Source organism: Gadus chalcogrammus, chromosome 2, assembly GCF_026213295.1.
Source record: "Gadus chalcogrammus isolate NIFS_2021 chromosome 2, NIFS_Gcha_1.0, whole genome shotgun sequence".
NCBI lineage: Eukaryota > Metazoa > Chordata > Actinopteri > Gadiformes > Gadidae > Gadus > Gadus chalcogrammus.
Window position 1 is genome coordinate 21503565 of NC_079413.1, and position 17247 is coordinate 21520811.

Sequence of the window (17247 nt, forward strand, 5' to 3'; positions counted from 1 at the left end):
AACTCTCTCTCTCCCTCTCTCTCTCTCTCTCTCTATAACTCTCTATAACTCTCTCTCCCCCTCTCTCTCTCTCTCTCTCTATCCCCCTCCCTTCATCCTCATCAGGTAACTGATCCTCATCTCCTCAAACTGACAACTGACTGTGATTTTAAAGAGATGGACATCTCAGTATGTACTACATTCACACACATGTTGTCTCTCACTCACACACACACATATCTGATTGGCTAAGAGCAATCATACACCCAGCACCACATACACATAAAAAAAACACAACAATCTTGTATCAGATATTCATATTAGATGATTCATGTCTTGCATTTGGTTGAGTCCAATAGACTCCACATTGTGTAGGCGTAACAAGTTGTTTTCAAAAAGCTACATGTGCTTTAAGTTAGACCTTCATTCGGCTGTTTCTCAACCCTTGCTGAACGCTAATTTCACAGCCTTCGGCTTCCTGAGTCAGTTCCAAGGAAAACTCTCTCTTCTTCTCTCCTCTCTCGTATTCATGTCACACCCTAGTTGACCACACAGCCTCCCTCTCTGCCCTTTCTATCACTCTGCTGTTCTGGGGAGAAGGGAGACGGAGAGGAGGGGGAGTCGGGGAAGAGGAGACCCACTGGGAGGAAATAGGGTAGGTGGAGAGAAGAAAGAGGGAACGAGGAAAGAGGAGAGGAGGACGGGACAAGGACTGAGAGATGAGGGAGGGAGATTGGGAAGAGGCTAGGAGAGGGGCAGGAAAGGGAAGGAAGGGAGAAGGAGAGGGGTAGACCGAGGAGGGAAAGGGAGGAGGAGTGCATGGAGGGAGAAGTAGGAGGAGAAAGGAGTTGAGGAGGAGGAGGGTAAAGTGAGGAGGGGAGAAGGAGTGGAGGAGGAGAGAAAGAGGAGATGAGTGACCCTGAATGACCCTGCTGAAGGTCACGACCAGTCCGAGGCCGTCCGGACAGAGCGGTGCGTCCATGACGGCTGTGCCTTGAGCTGTTGAATGAGGTGTTGCACGGGTCAGAAGTTACTGTGAATCAGGGTACTTAGGCCATGTAATGGCCTCCACTGATGCCAAAGCTACTTTAGAGATGGTGCATCTGCTTCATCGTCATCTATTTTTAACAGTGCACAGGAGAGAGTTTGTATGCTGTACAGTAATAGAGAAGCAATTAGCTTGGCTCGAAACGAGATGGACCCCTTGAGTGGTTATATTTTTGCTATCCTTGCACAAACACCAAAAGTTCACCTGCTGCATCTCTTAGCATCTCTAACCTATAGAAGAAAGTACGATGTAACGATTTCAAAATTAATACCAAAACGTATCCATTCTCGATCTCGTACCTTAAGTTAACAAATTCTAACTTATCATGGGCATCACGAAATGTCCTTCCAGTTGCAATAACACGGTCAAGTAAGAAAAAAGTTTGTCCTCTCAAAGGAGGGGTGGACACATTCCACATTCGACGGAAGATGCTGATTTCATTTGTCAACGATGCACAGTGGTGAGGTCATGGATGAAGTCATTGATAAGATCATCTGGTCATTGATTAGGTATTTTTTTGAACGAGATGAGTACTGATGGTGAGTATACTGAGGGTCATGTGACCATAGTGTGAGCAGTGGAAGCATGAGATCACCAATGAGAATCAAGGCCTGGTATGGGAGCACACAGAGGACCACATTGTCTCAGCACATGACGCCTGGTTGGCGGTAACTAGCAAACAGACTGCAGTTCAGCGCTACCTCATAAAACATGGATCCGAGTTATGAAATTAAGAAGGCTCTTTTAGTACGTCAAACAAAGCAGTCAATTAAATCGGATGGCGCAGAGAGGTTCGCTTAAGAATTAAAATGTTGAACTTTGAGCACAGCACCAAGGTTTAACATCGGAGTGGTGCGATACGCCTTGGCTAGCATCAACGGTAGGTTGGACTGCGATGCTCATCTCAATAGGACTACATGGGGAGGGCAGACGCTGAAAGAGACGCCTCACAACATGGCCGTCTTCTACCCCACACACACACACACACACACACACACAAACACACACACACACAAAGACACTTGAATTGCTAATAAAACAGCAGGGAAGCACAATTCTTCCAAAAAATCAATAATTATAAGTATTCTCTGCCTTGCTCTGAGAAAATGCAAACACACACACACACACGCACACACAAAACACAAACACACACACAAAGCAAGCTTCTCCCCCACACCGACAGCCTTGAAGCCTGAAACGTGCGACACTCCCAAACGATGTGCAACGCGGGGAGAAAGCTCTGGAACATAATGGAGTGTGAGAAGCTGTTTGCCAGGAAGAGCGACACGTCAAAACGTGATAATGAGGGATCCCGGTCGGAGCAGATCTGTCTCAGGAAGCTGCAGCTTCACGCACACACGGCACTTCCTCCGCCAGAGACGCGCTGAACAATGTTCAGAGGTGGCGGTCAAGACGGCCATCTGGCGACACAAACACACGCTAATTATTGTTGTCGTTGCCGTCGTCGCGGGCCGGCTGTCCCTCTACATTTAGAAAGATTGAGAAAATGAGGCAGGAAATGAGGAAGTGGGAGATAGGGTGGATAAACCCCTACGACCGGTTCCAAGCCAGCTGGGGCCGGATCTGGAGCCTGAGCAGACGAGCCCGGGGGTTATTGCCTCGTACAGCCTCCCAACACTCGTAACCCGTTCAGAAAGAACCACGCGCTAGCTCCTGTAAACTACCCACTGTGAATCCATCCCCTCTGGTACTCCCTCTGGTCGGGGGCCCATAGCAGCACGGTAGGAGACCCTTACCGCCTCACACACACCTTTGAACCGTGCGTGTGTTACGGGGCTCTGCTCCACAGGGGCCCCTCTCAGATCCGGGCAGGAAGGAGTGCTTAAAAAGTGTTCCTTAAACCCTTCATTTTCACCGCCTTCTCCTCTGCTACCTCCTAATCAGCCTCCTCATTCTCACCACCCCCTGCTCCTCCCCTCCTGGGCCTTCTCCTATTTTCTCGTCCTCCTCCTCTCTCTCCCTCCTCATCTTTGTTCTAAATTAGTTTCTTCCTACCCCGGTGCCATTTTGGATCCGGTAATAACGTTGTCATGTGCTTGGCATGCTGGGAGATTCCAAGGCTTGCACTTTATTGTGCATTCATTCATACACACCAACACACACGCGCACACACACACACACAAATATATATATATATATATATATATAAATGTACACTAGCATTTCCTTCTGCAGAAAAATTATTTTACGTGCACACAGATAAAGTCTCAAAAGGATGTCTGAGAAAAGAGGGTTGTAAACAGTTCTAAACCACTTATCCGGTGAATCACTTCTGTGAAACCACAACTGTTGACTAAAACAACGTCTACTGCCAAAAACATCCTCCGTTCTCCTCTCTAGTCCCTCTGGTCGGATGGGGACCACTGGTCCGAGATGTGTCAAACAATATTTCTGTTGATTAAGTTTAGTTTTTTAGGAAGTTTGCAGCACCACATCTGTCACCAGCACTGAATCACACACAGATGATACGTTTACATTCACATTCGTAGAACTGCAAGTTCCTCATTCAATTCTTCTTGTCACATTGTACGTTTACATGTACAGCACCGTCATTTTTGCCATGGGCAAAACCTTCATGTCTGATACTATGGCACAACTACAGATCTAAAATATTTGTAAACATTCATGGACATTTTCTGCAAACTTCACATGATGTAGAGAGCTATAGGAACTATACCTTTGAAGATGATCATACTAATGATGTTGAGTAGGAGGTGGAGGACACACACACACACACACACACACACACACACACACACACACACACACACACACACACACACACACACACACACACACACACACACACACACACACACACACACCAGCCCTTGGTCTAGAAGTACATCCGCACATATTGAAATCAAGGGCTGTCTAGGGCTGATAAACCCTGATACTGCTGCTGACAAAGAGCCCTTGTTGGCAGAGACGAAACAGACAAGGATGTGTTTGAAAACTATGGAGACCCACTGTATTGAGGCATCCGCTTTCAATACAAATGTGTACTTGTTTTAAAGCAAGAATCAGGACTATGTGACCCACATAGATAGCTATGTATACATATATACACAAGCATGCACAGATGCCCATAATGACAGATAGAAGGACAGACAGACAAAAGGACGGACAGCCATAGTACACAAACATAGACAGATGCATACATACATACATACATACATACATACATACATACAAATGAAATGCAGGTATATTAATATCAACTAATATAAAAAAATAAAAAATTATCATTCCTAGTCAGTTTTAGTGTGCGGATGATGACGGAGCTGTTGCGTCATCAGCTATGATGAGAATTTAGAAAAAGTTACTATGAAGTAGGGTTCATGTGGTGGCGAGTCCTTGCGAAAATGTGAATTGAAATGTTTTCAGACGTATATCGCAGTCATAAACCTGATACAAAAGCTGCATTAGTGGTAATAAAATATAGACGCTTACCTTTATCCTACAACGATAACCGAAAGTCCACCTAAACTTTACGTTTTGTGAATCTTTTAAAGATGCTTTCTCTACAATCTGGATACATGAAATTCTGTTTCTTGACTCGACTCGGGGCTCAGGTTGTAAGAAGCTCAGCTCAGCCTCTCCTCGGCGGAGCGTGTAGTGGGAGTGACCGAGACACAACGAGAGACACCATGGCAGACAGGCAATGTAAGTGCAAGCACTCTGTGGTAAGAATTGGCGTAAATCTTTCAAAAACAAACACAAATAATGCATCGTTGTGCAAAGAATACGTCAGATCATTAACTTGCTGATTCATTTAGAAATTAATTAATTCCCCCGGGTTATAGCCTCGATAAGCGGACACACCAGAGATTGGTTAACTTAAAAGTTTACCAGTCCCCTTCAAAGTAGACCTAGTGATCTAAAAGGAAATTCCTGGTGTTGTTAAAATAATATAGCCTACATAAAGACTGCAGACCTGCAGTGTGCATGGTGTGGTGTGGGTCAGTGCCTGAGATTTCAGAATCTGATCGAATTATTAACATTATAAATTAGTAAAGATAACCACATTTCTGAGCTAAAGTCATGACATATCCTGATGGATCGGTCCACTGTTTGGTCCAGCGACACAATGCCCTTGTGTGAGCGTCTCCTCCAGCTGCAGTCAGACAACGTGTCCTGTCCGAGGGAGGGACCCGTTAATGAGTGCTTTGTCGCGCGACGGATCTGACACAAACGGAATTAATTTCCTTGCAGGTTTACTACCTGTCACTAACATCTCATTGCAGTGTCATCCATTTCAAATGAGCTCCCCACCCCTCACGGCTCGTCCCGGCCAGATTGTTGATCGCGGGACCCAGCTGGTGTGCTCGCAATAACATGCGTCGTTTACCCGAGCCCTGGGGGATGAGAGTTAATGCCGACGGCTGATAAAATCAAATTGGAGACGGAATTTGTTTTCCAATCACTCCCCCCGTGGAAGAGGCACCTGCTGTAGGCCCCGCCCCCTTGACCTTTGAACCAGGACCTTACGCTGGTATTTTGGAGGCTTGTCAGAAGTGCTAATATTAACAGAAGCACAGAGAGGGGATCCTAATGGGACAGCAGGTATTTCTTGTTATATTAAACACACAACACACTGCTGTGACAATGATGATGGGTCGTTTGTTGTGCTCTGAAACCCATTGTTGTCTACACTCACTTGAGGCTATCCCTTGTTGTACTTAATAATCTCCAACATAGGGTTGATCGTTCAAATACAAGCTATCATCGTTCAGATTCCACCAGTTCGATGAATATGATTCATATGCAGATGAGCCGTCTTGGATTATGATCATCTGAGCCAAACTTGTTCAGAACATGAATCCAGTGTCGCGTTCAGGTCTTCAACAATTCTCTATCATCAGTAACATAAGATACCATGTCATATTTTATTCATCCCAGACTGAACATCAGTCAAAATAGAGAAACAGTAGTTCTTTAGTAAAAAATAAGGGATCATGGTGATTTAGATGTTTGAATGGACTTTAATAATGTACTAGCTCTTATGTAGGATTTAATGTCGTATAGTAATGTAGAATTTAATGGAAGTATAGCATATAGCATTCATACTGATGGTCAATGCTGATATTGTAGCGTAGTATTTATACTGATAGTATAGTAGCGCAGTATTTAATGGGAGATAGTATTTATGTAATGTTCCCATAGGAGGTCGTTTTTGTAGCAGTGGAACATATTAGTATTCTTGTAGTATTTGTAGTAGTGGAATGTAGTAATGTATTTTCGAGGTATTTGTATTAGGTGAATGTATTAATGTAGTATTTTCATGGTAGTATTTGTAGCGGTGGAAATTCTCCATGTAGTATTTCATGGTAGTATTTGTAGAAGTGGAATGTAGTAATGTCGTATTTTCATGATAGTATTTGTAGTAGGTGTATGTATTAATGTAGTATTTTCATTTGTAGTAGTGGAATTTCTTCGTGTAGTATTTCATGGTAGTAGTGGAATGTGGTAATGTAGTATTTTCACCGTAGTATATTTGCAGTAGGGGAATGCAGTTCTTTGTTCTCCTGATTAACGACCGACCCCAGAAGACCACAGCTGCGGCACCAGGCACACTGATGAGGTGTGTCTGTGTGTGTGTGCGTGTGTGTGTCTATGTGCCTGTGTGTGTGTGTGTGTGTGTGTGTGTGTGTGTGTGTGTGTGTGTGTGTGTGTGTGTGTGTGTGTGTGTGTGTGTGTGTGTGTGTGTGTGTGTGTGTGTGTGTGTGTGTGTGTGTGTGTGTGTGTGTGCATGCACGCATGCACGTGTGACATTTACAGAATATGAGGACCTCTATGTAGATTCCCACATGAAGGACTCCTTCATGTATGTAACAACGTGTGCATGGGAGTGTGTAGTAATGCTACCGACTAGCATGCTGTGCAGTTCAGAGACCACGACTGAATGTGATGTGCACGCTCATCAGCCCGGGCCACGTGCACACGCCCTTCAAGGGGGGTAAACACACATAAACATTGATCCTTTAAATAATGTATTTGATGGCCGCTGTGTCTTGAATTAACAGGGAGTAACGACGGGGTGTGGCCATGCGTTAACAGCGCCACTGTGCTCACTCCCAGGCCTTCCAGTATGTATGGATGCATAATGTGCATGCATGTGAAACTGCAGCGCTTGCAGTGTGCGCCCAGTGTTTCATCGCCCCGTCCCTCCATAGCTATATGCGCTGATGTATGCTTTCTGCTCGGATGCGTGGTCGTGTTCGCTTACATACTGCACGTCTCCAGAGAGCCCCCACGACCCCCCCCCCCGGATACCGCCCTTGTCCGGCGTCTCTCCCGCGTCCTCCTTCCCTATACGTTCCCCGTCTCTCCCTGTCCGTCCGTCTCAGATCCGTACGGCGTTCCCTCCCGGCTCCATTGATCCGTCGTTCCTTCAGTATTCCTTCTCCATCCGCTGATCAGGTCGGCTGTTTGTTCATGCGGGACGATCGAGCGAGAGAGAGAGAGACAGAGAGAGAGGGGGATGGATGGATGGAAGGAGAGGGAGGGAGATGGGGTGGGGGGGAGAAAAAGAGGGGGATTGAGATAAGGGGGGATGGGGAGGGAGGGAGGCGGAGGGGGATGAGGAGGAGAGTGGTGGAAGGATTTGGGAATGATGGATTGAGGGAGGGGGGGTGGAAAGAGAATCATAAAGAGAGGGAATTGGAGATGGGGGCAGTAGAGAGAGAGAGAGAGAGAGAGAGCGCGCGCGCTGAAGGGGGATGGAGAGGGAGAGACGTGGAATGCATGGAGTAGAGTAGGCCCAGGGGACACGGAGCCAATGTCCCATAAACAGTAATGGGCTGATCAGGCACATATTCCTCATATTCACCACGCTGCTGCCATATCTCATCCACAGCCCTGACGGTCCCAGGGGGGCCGCCAGCCCACGCCAACCCCCGTCCCCCACTGAAGGACTGGGAGTGGTGGGCGGGGCATGGCGGGCGGGGGGGAGGGGGGGAGGGGGGGGGGGGCTTGAGGCTTAGGTAAAATTCCTCCAAATCCATGACTTCATTCATATCTGTGTTTGCGTCTGTTTGCGGTCCTCTCCTCTCGGGGGATGTCGATGCCGGTTCCGGGGGATAAGGTCAACACTGAACGCCATGTTTGTTTAGCATCCCCACCGCATCCCATAATATACTCATCCTTTCAGCAGGGCGGACGACCGACGAAGGCCTCTTAGAACAGGTCGATATAACGGTGTGTCGTGGAGTACCTGACCAAGATCCTATTATTGATCATTGGTGGATATTGAAATTGATGTTTTGCCGAAGCAATTTATAGATAAAGATACGCTCCACATTCAGTCATTATTATATTCATTAATCATTCTAGTTATTCTTGGTTGCATTGTGAATAAAGAATATGGAACAGAAGCTGTAGATACCTGCTAATATTGTGAATATGACCATAACAGAGTAGTATTCCATTACAAAGTATATGATTCTCCACTATATGCAATGCCCTCTTTTCTTCAAGGTACAGCCACCTCTTGATATAGGTCAGGTCGTGGGTGGGACAAGGGGCTAGCTGCATGTTAGCGTCTCCGAGCTAATGCCATATTAATGAAGGCTGTGCAGGCACGGGGCGCGAGCAAGCCTACCGCGCTGAACTCATGGGTTTGACCTCCTGATTCATAAAACTCATCTGGGCGTCCTGCCGGCGCTGGCTCCCTCCCACTCAATCTCAGAAGGGTCGACTATAACGGCAGACTTCTGGTGAGGTGGGGTTAGATCTGTTGGACAGTAGCTAATGAAACAGTGGTCATATTTAAGACAAACGTTAGGCTGGGTAGACTGAAGGATGTCTGGAGGGAGGGGGGAAGGGGAGGGAGAGAGAGGAAGGCATGAAGGAGATGATTAGGTTGTGTGTTTGTGGCTTATTCACGGACTATTGAGGAGAGCTCCACGTGAATCAGAGGTTATCTGAAAGGTAACATTTAAACATGTCGGTTTGAGATTGTCGTTAAAATGAACAAAAGGTGAGAGTGGAAGTCACTGAGTTGGCCAGGTACCTGGCTGGAAGGCAGGCTGTCAGCGATCAGACTGCTGCCTGGCAGGCTGCTGATGGGTGCGGAAAAATTGGTGGACATTAAAAAATGTAATGTTTTTAATATAGCGCTGGGTCCTGAGGTGTAGAGTGTGTATTCAGTCATGTATTCATGTTATCTACACATTGTGTTCAGGTCGAAGGTGTGTCTGTTGGCATGTTGAAAATCTTTTTCGATATTTGTTGTTTCATCAGTGTTAGAGATTCGGTCAGACGTTGAATGTTTTGGGTTACCAGCACACCGTGTGTGCACGTCAGGCTGTGTGTTGATGTGCACCAGCATCTCTGGCTCCCATCACCTACTGACCAAACATCTTTATCTCTGAGCTGAGCTCCATGTCCAACTGATCCATGACCATAGGACTGGACCACGTCCAACACACGCACACACGTGCACACACGTGCACACACTTAAACACTCACACACGCACACACACACGTAAACACACACACACACACACACACACACACATGCCTGCAAACACCCACAAACACACATGTACACACACAGACACAGACACAACACACACACACACACACACACACCTCTCTGTGTTTGGGGGTGGGTCCACCTACTGTCTCCCAGATAGGGGGACGGTGCGGGGGAGAGCGTGGGAAGGGGGGAAGAGAGGAGAGGTAGATAGATGGATGGAGAAGGGGGGGGGGGGGGGGGGGGAAGGTGGGAAAACAGGCATTGAATACAAATGAGTTTTCCCTGTGACACACATAACAGATACCCTGCCTCTGTTCCCTAGCACCCCACATCTCCCCTCCCTCCTCGCTCTCACCCTCCCTCCCCCCACTCACACACGCTCCCTTCGCTCTCCCTCCTCCCTCCTCCCTCCCTCCCTCCCTCTCTCTCCCCTAGCGCTCTCTCCTCTTCCCATATCTCTCACTCTTCCCTCCTTACTCGTACGCTCGCTCTCATTCTTTCTTTCTTTCATCTCTCTCTCTCTCTCCCCCTCTCACTCTCAGTGTCTCTATCGCTGATCGCCACGGATACCTTTCCCCCCTCTCCCTCACTCGCTGTGTGTGTTCTCCCTGCTCGGTACAGCTGCACCAGACTCCCCCCCCCCCCCCCCCCCCCTCCTCCCCCCTCCCCCCCCCGCTGCCCACCGCACCCTGGAGCCAGCCGCTCTGAGCGGGAGGAGCGACGTGTCTGTGTGTGTGTGTACAGGCACCCAGCGGACGCAGAGAAGGAGCAGCGGATGGCAGCGTCTGTTCCTCTGACGGAGTGAGGACCCCCGTACTCTGAGCACGCCAGCAACCCGTCTCCTGAAGGACCAGAGGATTCTGAGGACCAGGGTGCGTGTGTGTGTGTGTGCGTGCGTGTGTGTGTGTGTTTGTGCACGAGAAGAGGAAGAGTGGAGGGAGAGGTGAGGGGACAACGCAGGGGAAGGGCAGAGGAAGGATAGGATCCGAGGAGGAGAGGAGACGGAGTCGAGCGGAGAGAGGTTCACCGCGTTCTCTCCCCCTCTGCTTCCACCGCCTTCGCTGTCATGCCCACCGCATAGGACTCTGTGGCTGCCACGGCAACCGCCAGCTCAGCAGCGAAGGAATCGGAGGTGAGTAGGGAGGGGACAGGTGGAGAGCCTCACTACACACACACGCACTCACACACACACACGCCATGCACGCACACAAACACGCACACACGCAGAAAACAGTGTAGTCCTAGGAGATGAACAGAGCAGACTGTTGGCCGGAGGTGATTTTGCGGCGATCATGAGTGCGCACGTGAGAGTGCACGGCACAATGGCTGCGTGCCGATGTGTGTTTATGCGAGGTGTTTGCACGTGTGTGTGTGTGTGTGTTTTAAGGTGTTTGTGTGTGTGTGTGTGTGTGTGTGTGTGTGTGTGTGTGTGTGTGTGTGTGTGTGTGTGTGTGAGAGAGTGGTCTGCAGTGGGGGAGTGTCTCGTGGTATTCCCCAAACGGAAGCCCTAATTATCCACCGTTGGTAAATCCGACCCTTTCTCCCCTCTCCATCTTTATCTACGGTTACTGAGGTTGACTTGTAAGGGAATAGCTAATAGTGCTACCGTTCTCCGTGTGTGTGTGTGTGTGTGTGTGTGTGTGTGTGTGTGTGTGTGTGTGTGTGTGTGTGTGTGTGTGTGTGTGTGTGTGTGTGTGTGTGTGTGTGTGTGTGTGTGTGTGTGTGTGTGTGTCAGTCATTGCATGCCCTGCACGTGCATGCAGTTCATTAGCTAGAGAAAAGGGATTATCAATTCTGCACACTGCCGGCTGCAACCTTGAATCAGCACGGGGTAGGGCTTGAAAGACATTTTATGGCACACACACAAACACGCACACATGCGCACACGCGAACACACGCACATACAGACACAGTGCATGTGTATGTAATGCCGACGAACAGGCACGAGCAAATAGCACACACACGCACACACATATGCACACACACATGCAGGGAATAAAGTGTGTGTCCGTGCAGGGCAGGGGCGTTCTTGGTAGTCGAAAGTGGAACTGAGCCTGGTAGATCCGAGAGCTATCCTGCCCCACGACACCGTTGTGACCCAGTACCGAGCCGTCAGCTGGTGTTGACGGAGGTCAGTGTTAGTACATCCCTCCCTCCATATCGCCCTGTGTGTTCATGTGTAATTACTATTCAGTCATGTAGCGCACGCCTTCATCCACAGAGACGTCGAGTGTGTTTAGATGTCGTTAAGGAGCCGGAAGGGGTCAGAGGTCATCTGGATCTAGGATGCCATCGGGTAGACTGAGGAGACGAGGGCATCGAACCCGCAACCTTTCGAGCACAACCCCCTAATCACAACCATTTCCTGCCCCCTTGGATGTCCTTGTGTATCCATGTCACTGTTTGTGACATGGATACATGTGCTCATGCATTCATGCGTTAATTTGTTCATGGGTCCATGCATTCATACATTCATGTGTGCATGCATGCATGTGTACATGCATTCATGTGTTCATGTGTTCATGTATGAATGAATGTATTTGCGGGTCCTCTGAGGATGTGACTTTTTGTGCCTCAGAAATAGCATGAACCAGATGTTGTGTCGAGTAGACTGTGTGCGTGTGTGTGTGTCTGTGTGTGTGTGTTTGTGAGAGAACGTGTGAGTGATTGCATGTGTCTTATGTGTTATAATTCTGCAGCTTCCTGAGCCCCTGTGTGGGTCTGTTCATCCACCATTTTGATTTTCAGCTAATTGTATTCAGCCCGGACTTTCACCTCTATTTATCTCCCCTTTTATATCCCTCCCTCCCTCCCTCATTCTCCCTCTTTCTCCCTCCATCTCTCCCTCTTTCTCCACCTCTGTCTGTGACTCTTTCCCTCTCTCTCTCTCCCGCTCTGTCTCTCTCTCGCTATCTTTCTTTCAATCTTTCTTCTTTCTTTTTTTTTTTGTTTGTTTGTTCGTTAGTTAGTTAGTTTCTTTCTTTCTTCCTTTCCATCATCGTTCTACTGAACGGCCTATGGTTGTCAAGGATACGGCGTAACATCTTTGACAGGTCAGCTCTCTGCTGATGGATGACGGAGCGATTAGATCAGCCTCCCTTTCACTCGTACTGATGATCACTACCACACACACACAATCACACATGGCACCGTCACACACAGTCACACATGGCACAGTATCACACATTCACACATGATACAGTCTCATTCACTCACTCACTGACTCACCCCGATACGTAGGCACGCACACACACACACACACACACACACACACACACACACACACAGTCACACTCACACACACACACACACACACAGTCACACTCACACACACACACACACAGTCACAGTCACACTCACACTCACACTCACACACACAGTCACACTCACTCACTCACTTGGACACTACGATAATCACATAGTCACTTGGACACACACACACCTTAGTACCCGGGGGGGGGGGGGGGGGGGTGAAGGGGGGACAGAAAAGGGCTGGCTGTGAGGGCCGTGTTAGTTCATCAGGCAGATGGGAGCAGCAGCAGCAGCACAGTACCTTGAAGGCAGGCATTATGGTATGTTTAACCCTAGAGTACACTGGTTCTCTGATGTGGTAGCCGTGCTGTGCTGGATGTGCGTGGGTCAGGGGGGGGGGGGGGGGGGGGGGGGGGGGACGAACGACAGGTGATCTGTGATTCTGCTTCATCTTCTCACCTGGACTCTCGCCGGTGGAGTCAGCACCGCATGATGCATCTTCTCTCTCTGATCTACTCTCCTCTCCTCTCTTCGGTTTTACTCTCCTCCTCCTCTCCTATATTCTCCCCTTGAACCTCTCCTATCCCTCGGATTTCCTTCTCTCCTCCTTTCCTCCTCTCCTTCTCGTCTCTGCTCTCTACTCGACTCTTCTCTTCTTTGATACATCTCCTCTCTTCTATTTTAATCTCCTCCTCCCCTATCTTCTCCTCTCCTCATCTCCTTCTCTCCCCTCTCCTCTCCCCTCCTCCTCTCTCCTCTCTCCTCTCTCCAGCCCCCTGTTCAGTATTAGATGCATGCTCGTCCACTGTGAGCGGCAGGAGCCTGTGGAGGTATGCAGCCCGGAACACGACCCTCTGAAGGGGTCCCACCGTGGCCCGTTGAGCGGTCGCCGCGGTTCAAAACAGAGCATTCAGTATTCCATGAATGCAAACGGAAAACATCTGAGCCATTGATGGATCATGCTGTTGTGAAATACAAAGTAAAAGTCCTTGTTCTCGGGAAAAGATCAAAACTTCATTTGTTAAACTTGCACCTTTTTAGATTTGACATTCCGGTTGAATGTGTTGAGTTTCTGATCCCATTGGTTGACCTATTAAACCTCACACCACTACTGCTACTTCTGCGTCATCGTCACACGCCAGCAAACACTTATTGTTGTGGAGGAAGTTCGGTTGACATTTCTTCTTAATGTGACGAAACGTTGCCATAATGGTGCTGAAACAAGCTCCCAACCACCCTCTCATTATGAAGTACTTCACTTCTTGTTGTTAGGTAGTACTGAAGCACTTGGATGGGAGTGTCTGGGAGGACAGGGGAGTCTGGTGGTCACAACAGGAAGGTCAATGATGGTGCCTCTGCCTTTTGTTCGTGAGCTACTTCGTTCTCTTCTCTCACTCTTTCTCCCTTACTCTGTGACTCGCTGTGTGTGTGTGTGTGTGTGTGTGTGTGTGTGTGTGTGTGTGTGTGTGTGTGTGTGTGTGTGTGTGTGTGTGTGTGTGTGTGTGTGTGTGTGTGTGTGTGTGTGTGTGTGTGTGTGTGTGTGTGTGTGCGAGCGAGAGAGAGTTCCATGCAGTATTTTATAACCATTCTTTCCAGCAAAAAATAACACATTAATTGGCATAACAAACTTCACCTCTTCTCTCTCCTCTCTCCTCCCCTCTCCTTTGATAAATCAATCTATGTACCCAGCTGTCCTCGTGGCGATGGTTTAATCCTCAGAGAGGAGCTGTGTATATTTAACGCTGACTTGATCTCATTAGCAACGACTTAGTGACTAGTGACTGAGTCTCATTCAAACTTATTATCGCTGGATATGTGGCTAACACTGGCTGAGTGCTGTCCCCACTGCTGCTAAAGCTGCCTTAAGACGGGGTGCGGGGAGCTGAACATGAGTGGAGGTTAAACATTAGCTACTAATACTCCTGTTGTAATATCTTACAATGGGATAAGTCTACCCCCTCCTGGCTGAGATCAATGACGTTAAAGTCAACTCTCGTTGACGGACATCGTCACACACGGTGATCGGTTTGTTTACAGCCTGCGCGCAACGTGATTCTCGGCCAAGCGTTAGCGATTGGTTATGGCAGATCCAGAGTGGCACTGGGCAGATCCAATAGTTTTAAACATCAACAGACACCCGCCTTCAAGTGAGTTAACGTTTTTCTATTGATTAGGTCCAGACTCTCTGTACAAATGAAATGAAATGAAGTGAAGTACGAGAGTCTGGTAGGACCAGGCTACAATCAGAAGGCCTTTCCTGGTGCTTGGCGTGAGTCACATTTTTTAAAAGCATTGAAATCTGAAGAAGACCAAAGCGTTTCATGCAACGTGCAGCAGCCCCTTGGTTCTGAGGGCTGTGATGGTGTGTTGTGAGACGCAGGCAGGGTGGCTGGTCGCAGAGGACCCACCACGCCTCCTCCTCCTCCTCCTCCTCCTCCTCCTCCTCCTCCTCCCAACAGTTCATCTCCAATTAAATATTCACCGCGATGTGATGTACGCATATTAGTACATCTTCCCCATGGCGGGGAGATGTAATAACACACGGTGCGATGTTGTATTAATAAATTCATAAGCACTGGGTTGGGGGGAGGTCTTCTGACATCACAGAACACGCAAGGGGCTTATTTGAAGGATACTTTTGTTGTTGTTGTTGTTGTTGATTTTGTTGATGTTGGGCGTGCTCAGTTCCTTTTTATATCCCGGTTTCAAATACCCAAGCTGAAGATGGAGGCCTTGGATAATCCATGTTAATTAATGTTTGCATAATATTGTTAAAATAAAAAATTAATGAGTTCTGTAGGGAACTTTTAGAAGGCGGGTGTGTGGGGGAGGGGTTTGGGGAATCACACAGCCCGAGTTTAGAAGTAAAAGTATCCTGACCTTAATGACCAAATCCTAAACCTGTTCACTCTTTCATAGCCCCTTCATCATATAGATGACCTCAATAAAACAAAATCATATATGTGATTAAAATGTGATATCAATGTGATTGAGCCGAGCCAACCCGATTAAACCTCCTCCGTCTGGATTAATCCGGTTTGACCCTCATCCTCGGCTCTGTTGGTGTCATCTCCTGATCTTAAATGGTAAACAGACTGCATTTATACGGCACTTTTATCTAACCAGTGGCCACTCAAAGCGCATTACAATACTGCCTAACATTCACCCGTTCATGCACTCATTCCCACACCGACGGCGTGTGTCAACCACGCAGGGCGACAGCCAGCTCGTCTGGAGCAGTCAGGGTGAGGCGTCTCGCTCAGGGACACCTCGACGCTCTATGAGGAGCCGGGGATCGAACTAGCGACCTCGCGGTTACCAGCCTACCCGCTCTACTCCTTAACCTCCTGTGTCCCGTCGTCCGTCCCCAGGCGTGCGTTGAGTCGACCCGGAGAAGAGGGGGAGAAGGACCCGGAAGGAGGAAGAGGAAGAGGAGAGGAGGAGGATGGCGGCGGAGGAGAAGCCAGGGCTGAAGAGCAGCAGCTCCATCGTTCCCTGCTTCCTGTTTGTGGAGGTGAGTCGGCGGTTTCTCTGGCCTCTGATTGGACGAGGAGCCGTGAACGTCAGCAACGTGCATTCAACCGGGAGCCCGAAGGAGTCATGATATGTGTGACTTGTGTGTGCCGATATCCCGTTTCTTTTGTATTGATTTGTGTGTGTATTGATTATATTCATCGCGGCCCTGATCATTTGTTTATGTAATTTGTTTTTTCTACTTTCCTGTGTCATCATCCTAAGACCTAAAGCTTCTCTTTCAGCCCTCCTAAATCTGTCTTCACTGCAATTACGTTCTCTCACTCTGACATGATAATGGAGGAGCAGAAGAGGTTCAAGTTCAGGTATTTGATGGTCAGGGACTCACAGGATTAAACCGGCCACTGAGAAGCTTAAGACAAGGCAGGTCAACGGCGACCTACTTAATCAAACAGCATGAGGCCACTGAAGCCTGTTATCCCTAAGCAACCTGACATTTCTGACAAGTAGAAACCTATATGTACCATGATATCAATATCCATCTATATGGATATCGTCATCATATTTTATTAAAATAAAGCTGCAATTTCTCAAAATCCCACATATACGCCTCTCCGTAGTATAAGCCATATGTTATTACGCATCCTTGCACACAACCCAAAGACTTGTATTGTGTTTCAAGTAAACCGCATTGAAATGGTTGAAACAGTAGTACAATGTTCCTGGGGGTGGCACCCACGCGGTATGGCTGGAATCGTGCAAAGGAACGACCCCTGATTGGGATGTGTCCCCTGGCCTCCAGACAGTGGTGTGTCCCCTAGCTTCTGGTGTGTCCCCTAGCTTCTGGTGTGTCCCCTAGCCTCCAGACAGTGGTGTGTCCCCTAGCTTCCGGTGTGTCTCCTAGCTTCTGGTGTGTGTGTCCCCTAGCTTCTGGTGTGTCTCCGATAGCTTCTAGTGTGTCTCCTAGCTTCTGGTGTGTCTCCTAGCTTCT

General features: G+C 48.3%; 1 protein-coding gene across 1 annotated transcript in view; it reads right to left on the bottom strand.

Annotated features, from left to right (window-relative positions):
• The window catches only part of LOC130402466 (paralemmin-1-like), a 19284-nt gene extending 14445 nt beyond the window's left edge, over window positions 1-4839 (bottom strand). Inside the window, exon 1 of the mRNA XM_056606636.1 lies at window positions 4502-4839. The gene's annotated coding sequence lies outside the window, so the exon portion shown is untranslated. The remainder of the gene's footprint in view (window positions 1-4501) is intronic.
• Window positions 4840-17247: the final 12408 nt, after the last annotated feature.